The sequence below is a fragment of the Leptodactylus fuscus genome, chromosome 10 (assembly GCF_031893055.1).
Source record: "Leptodactylus fuscus isolate aLepFus1 chromosome 10, aLepFus1.hap2, whole genome shotgun sequence".
NCBI lineage: Eukaryota > Metazoa > Chordata > Amphibia > Anura > Leptodactylidae > Leptodactylus > Leptodactylus fuscus.
The window spans coordinates 7,272,714-7,279,793 of NC_134274.1; the positions used below are offsets into that span (position 1 = coordinate 7,272,714).

Genomic DNA, 7,080 nt, shown 5'->3' on the forward strand with positions numbered 1-7,080 from the left:
CCCTGAAAGTTATGAGCGCCCCACTGATGAAACCTTTGTACTGGTTGTATAAAATCAGCCCTGACCCTGCTATACATGACATATATCAGGTTATCCATTACATATATCACTGGTACTTATATAGTAAGTGTCACAGAGGAGAGAACCTGTCAGACAATGTTCATAAGTATGATAAAATGACGAGCTCAAATTCATGAGTTTTTTGTGCTTGCTTCAGGTTTTTTTCTCTCTTTACAGGGCTGTAGATCTGATTTGAGAGTCAAATTGGCTGCAAGCTCAGTTTCGTTTTCCTGTGTTTGACGTGTCATTATAGGAGTGCAAACTGAGCCTTCGAAACATAACAACCGATGTAGTTGATGCTGCCCACAGATTACTGTGACTGAGAAGGAGAATGTTACAGTCTTAGGAGAACAAAATCATCTGAAAAGCCATGGGGATATATAAAGAAGACCGAGATACAGAACTAGGGATCATGAATGGTAAAGCTGCTGAGATATCAGGTTTGTCTCTGTCTGTCCTTGGAGTCAGGTCTGTGCTCGGACTGTCTCGCCCTCAGTCCATGTCTTTTCCTCGCTGTCTCGCCCTCCTGTTCTCTCTCCTCTCAGCTCTGGACTTGCCTTGGTTACTTTCTTACAGTCCTTTATCTTCTCTACTTGTGACTCTTATTTCTTACTTGCAGGTTACTCAAACTACACACAGAAGAAGCCATGGTCACCAGCTACAACACAGAAAAAAGGTAATACATACATACATACATACATACATACATATCTACATACATACTTACATACATACACACATATATACATACTTACATATTTACATACATAAATACACACTTACATATCTACATACATAAATACACACATACATACACACATATATACATACTTACATACATACACACATATATACATACTTACATATTTACATACATAAATACACACATACACATACATGATACACATACCCCATTCTTTTTAGACTCTTTTAGGCTTACAGGAATATTACTCAACAGGATGACTTGTAGGATTTCCAGGATCTTCCACCACCAGGAGACCTCACTATATCCCACTTATCACTATATACACTATATCCCACATATCACTATATACACTATATCCCACATATCACTATATACACTATATCCCACTTATCACTATATACACTATATCCCACATATCACTATATACACTATATCCCACATATCACTATATACACTATATCCCACATATCACTATATACACTATATCCCACATATCACTATATACACTATATCCCATATATCACTATATACACTATATCCCACATATCACTATATACACTATATCCCACATATCACTATATACACTATATCCCACTTATCACTATATACACTATATCCCACATATCACTATATACACTATATCCCACATATCACTATATACACTATATCCCACATATCACTATATACACTATATCCCACATATCACTATATACACTATATCCCATATATCACTATATACACTATATCCCACATATCACTATATACACTATATCCCACATATCACTATATACACTATATCCCACATATCACTATATACACTATATCCCACATATCGCTATATACACTATATCCCACATATCGCTATATACACTATATCCCACATATCACTATATACACTATATCCCACATATCACTAGATACACTATATCCCATATATCACTATATACACTATATCCCACATATCACTATATACACTATATCCCACATATCACTATATACACTATATCCCACATATCACTATATACACTATATCCCACATATCACTATATACACTATATCCCACATATCACTATATACACTATATCCCACATATCACTATATACACTATATCCCACATATCACTATATACACTATATCCCACATATCACTATATACACTATATCCCACATATCACTATATACACTATATCCCACATATCGCTATATACACTATATCCCACATATCGCTATATACACTATATCCCACATATCGCTATATACACTATATCCCACATATCACTATATACACTATATCCCACATATCGCTATATACACTATATCCCACATATCACTCACCAGTCTTGAGCACTTTATAGCATAACTAACATTTATTACAACTTGGGATTTTCTGGCAGTTTTTGTGCCATTAATACATTGTTGTAACACTAACACATTGCGGCTCGGTTCTGTGACATCCTGCATTGCTGTTTTCTTTCCCGCGCTTCTCTATACAATGTATCTATATGTATCTCAGACAGAACTGCCCCAGACCTTCCCACCAGATACAAGCTGGCCGTGACCACACACCTCACAATCGACTTTTTTTTAACTTAAATTTTTGTTGAATTTTTCAGATTCATAAACAATAATACAACAGCAGGGCAGGTGCACATACAGACTAGCTCAATAATTTATAACACATCATCTATGCTACATTGTAAAGGAAGGGAACAGCAAAAAGCACAAGCAGTAACGACACAAAAACTAATGCAACAACATGATCACAAAGGAGAAGGCAGCGGGTGTAGGAGAAGTCTGATAACTTAAGACATGTCAGGACAAAAAGACAGGAGACACAAGAGAAGGAGGGGGATAGGGAACTTGAGGCTCCATCCAGGTTTAGCATTACGAGTTCTTATCATCCAGGGACCAGCCGCACAGCCTAAGAAATTCTGGGGTACACCCTGTGGCTAACTCAACGTGGCACATAACAACCAACACTGTGTGTGAAGTGTCTTACGTTGCGACACAAAACATCTAGGTCTTGGTTTACGCTGTAAGTAGAGACAGAATTAGTCTTATTGTGTCATTACTCCACCCCAGCCATACGGCCAGTAACATTATATCATAGAAGCCCCTATATACCTATTAGAAGCTCCGCACTACTGTATCTTTCTTCTTAGGGACCATACAGCCCTCTTTAGGGTTCTCCAGATGATTTAGCCACTCATCACTCAGTAATGCTGCTGCTCCTTATTAGCAGATGTTACTTTAAGGAGTAGAAATTCTATGTGGTGACTGCTCAGATCTACATCCTGCAAAACAAGTGACGGCGCCTTTCTGGCCCCTCCTGGTCTGACTTATAATTACAACAGTTTACCCTTAACCCGCTGTAACTGACATTGTGTTATATTTCCTGCTTTAGACTTGTTTTTTTGCATTTTTCCAATTTATTTATTTTTGAAATGCAGGAAAATGCATCTTAAAACCCCACGCATTTTACCACTATTGGTTTTGCACATTTTTATGGCTGGTTGCACATGAAATTTTTTTATGTTTTGCACATGAAATTTACAGAGCTCCAAGCTGAGAGTAACCTTTATCTTCCTTTTTCACTCTCTATTTCTCTGTATCTTCAAGAATCCTCTAACTAAGCAAACTAGCACTATGAATTAGCAACTATAAATCGAATGCAATGTCCTGTGCAGTATTTTGTTCCTTTTGTTTCTATTGTTAAGCATGGACAATGACTCAAGACCTGTGTGCACATGTGCCTATTACCATCCCCCCAGGAGCTAAGGACAGCATGTCTCACCATGTAGTATGGAGGAGAAACCTGCATGGATGTGTGGACTTCTTCTTTCAAGGAGATGATTTTTGGCATCTATTGCTGATGTGTGAAGATGCTACAGCTGACTGGTATTTCTTTCTATTACTGTGGACACGTGGGACTCTGTTACAGCCTGGGAACCATCACCCACCTAACCCATGAGTTTATGGAAGCTTGGCAAGAGAGCAGCACCCTGTCTACCTGGACGGCTTCAGACTTCTCTGGGCAGTAGAACACAGTGGTAAGAAGAAAGGAGGAGGAGGGCTGTGATGAAGGACATTTGGGGTATTTTTTGTGGTTAATGGACAATAGTGCTGATACAAGATACCGAACTGCTGAAGATCAGCTGTGAGCAGGAGATCTCACCACCTACCAAAGGAACTGCCACATGTTATCATGATAGCTGCATATGTCCCCCACCTCTGCAAAAACGTTTTTTTTTTTTGCCTGTTATATCTACATGCTGTGACCCCCCTCCTCGTGTCCTCCAACCACGGTCGGGCTGTATTATCAACATCACTTCACACAGAGAACTAAATGATCCTGCAGTGTGTCTGTGTTTCTTTCTTTTTTAGTTGCTATGATTCCTAGGATTTCTCTATCTGCCATGAGCTTGTGTGTGTTTTCTCTCTTGTTATATACTACTGTACCAGTGGCGTAACTAGGAATGACGGGGCCCCGTGGCGAACTTTTGACATGCCCCCCCCCCAACCGACACCGACGTTGAAGACCTCGACCGGCCCCCTCCTCCTCACCCTATTATGCCCCATAGTGGCCCCTGCACACAGTATTATCCCCCATAGTGGCCCCTGCACACAGTATTATCCCCCATAGTGGCCCCTGCATACAGTATTATCCCCCATAGTGGCCCCTGTACACAGTATTATCCCCCATAGTGGCTCCTGCACACAGTATTATCCCCCATAGTGGCCCCTGCACACAGGATTATCCCCCATAGTAACCCCTGCACACAGTATTATGTCCCATAGTGGCCCCTGCACACAGTATTATCCCCCATAGTGGCCTCTGCACACAGTATTATGTCCCATAGTGGCCCCTGCACACAGTATTATCCCCCATAGTGGCCCCTGCACACAGTATTATCCTCCATAGTGACCCCTGCACACAGTATTATTCCCCATAGTGGCCCCTGCACACAGTATTATCCCCCATAGTGGCCCCTGCACACAGTATTATCCCCCATAGTAACCCCTGCACACAGTATTATACCCCATAGTGGCCTCTGCACACAGTATTATGTCCCATAGTGGCTCCTGCACACAGTATTATGTCCCTTAGTGGCCCCTGCACACAGTATTATTCCCCATAGTGGCCCCTGCACACAGTATTATGTCCCATAGTGGCCCCTGCACACAGTATTATGTCCCATAGTGACCCCTGCACACAGTATTATGTCCCATAGTGGCCCCTGTACACAGTATTATGTCCCATAGTGGCCCCTGCACACAGTATTATCCCCCATACTGGCCCCTATACACAGTATTATCCCCCATAGTAACCCCTGCGCACAGTATTATACCCCATAGTGGCCCCTGCACACAGTATTATCCCCCATACTGGCCCCTATACACAGTATTATCCCCCATAGTGGCCCCTGCACACAGTATTATGCCCCATAGTGGTCCCTATACACAGTATTATCCCCCATAGTGGCCCCTGCACACAGTATTATCCCCCATAGTGGTCCCTATACACAGTATTATCCCCCATAGTGGCCCCTGCACACAGTATTATCCCCCATAGTGGCCCCAGCACACAGTATTATGCCCCAATAGTGGCCCCTGCACACAGTATTATGTCCCATAGTGGCCCCTGCACACAGTATTATCCCCCATAGTGGCCCCAGCACACAGTATTATGCCCCAATAGTGGCGCCTGCACACAGTATTATGCCCCATAGTGGTCCCTATACACAGTATTATCCCCCATAGTGGCCCCTGCACACAGTATTATCCCCCATAGTGGCTCCTGCACACAGTATTATCCCCCATAGTGGTCCCTGCACACAGTATTATCCCCTATAGTGGCCCCTGCACACAGTATTATCCCCCATAGTGGCCCCTGCACACACTATTATGTCCCTTACTGGCCCCTGAACACATTTATAAGCAGTTTTCTGACATAAGAAACTTGTAAAATGTTTGGGATCATAAAAACACTCTCTACAAGAAAAATCTGTATAAAAAATATTGTGTGCATCTTATATAATATAAATCTTATATAAAAATGACTGTACAGTCCACATGCCATAAACTAAGAAGCCACCTCTAGTGAACACGTCTTTTCTTTTTTGGGGAAATATTCTGGCTTGTCTATATTCCCATATGATGTCACTAGGTTTCGGGAAAACCAAACACTGGTCAACAAGGCGCTTACACACATAGGTGTATTGTAAATAGGGATAAGCAAGATGATTTGGAACACATTTTCCAAAAATTTCCGGTTTAGCCAAACACAAAGTTTTTGGGGTTCACCACCAACGAAACACAGACCCCATGAGGTTCACACAACGATAACTGTTAAAGAAAATTCACCTCTACTTGTCCGATTCCGGTTTGGCTTCCTCTGGGCAGAATAAACCTGGGGGCCTGAGATTGTCAGATTGTGTTTTATTGATGTATTTTACAATAGGGTTTTGCTTATAAAATTTGCGCTTCCAATAATCGCGCTGCAAAACAACAATTTCCCATAAGACACAAGCAGATGTTCAGTCTCCTCATTCTCTTTCGTGCAGAGCGTTGGGTGATTGTTGGTTTGCTCCTGGTGACAGTCGGACTGATCGCAGCGCTCATCACCATCACCCGTACTAAGGGTAAGTGTATCAATATGTTTCAAGTCATATCCAATATATCCAAAGGTTTTTTTTTTTTGAGCGATAGAGAACTTATCCATATACAATAGTCAAGCAAGGGTTGTGTGCTCTGCGTTATAAAAATGGCGCAAGTGCCGAATTTTAGATGTGTGATAGATATGGCAGATGGTATTTGGTTTTTGAAGCCAAGTTTGTTTCTGGGAATGCCTAAAGAGGATCTTCCACCACCAACTCCAGTTCTTGATATCCTTCAGTAGTCGCCCCTCCACCGATTCTGGCACAGTTGGGATTTTTTCTCTAACCCTCATCTTTCCTGATCATTTACAGCATTTATTGTCAGTATCCAATATGCTAATTAGGCTTTTTACTGTCATGAGGGCGGTCCTGAGCTTCAGCAGAGCCTGAGACCGCCCACCTGACACTAGAGAGCCTAATTTACATCTTGGGTGCTGAAACTAACAGAAATGATTCCCCGGGATTGGTGGAAGCTAAAGAGAAAATTCCAACTACCCCAGAATCAGTGAGGGAGGGGGGGGGGGGCTACTGTAGGAAGCAAAGAGTTAGAAGGTCCTCTTTAAGGTAGGTCAGGATCATTGTTTACAGCACCATATATGTGAATGTGACTGTACTTGGTACCGCAGTTCCACTCATAGTACCAGGTTCAGGTTTGGAC

General features: G+C 41.9%; 1 long non-coding RNA gene across 1 annotated transcript; it reads left to right on the forward strand.

Moving 5' to 3' along the window:
- Positions 1-327: 327 nt before the first annotated feature.
- On the forward strand, positions 328-6,406 carry LOC142182839 (uncharacterized). The gene is made up of 3 exons (XR_012711751.1): positions 328-500; positions 680-736; positions 6,330-6,406. It is a non-coding gene; the product is annotated as an uncharacterized LOC142182839 (long non-coding RNA).
- Positions 6,407-7,080: the final 674 nt, after the last annotated feature.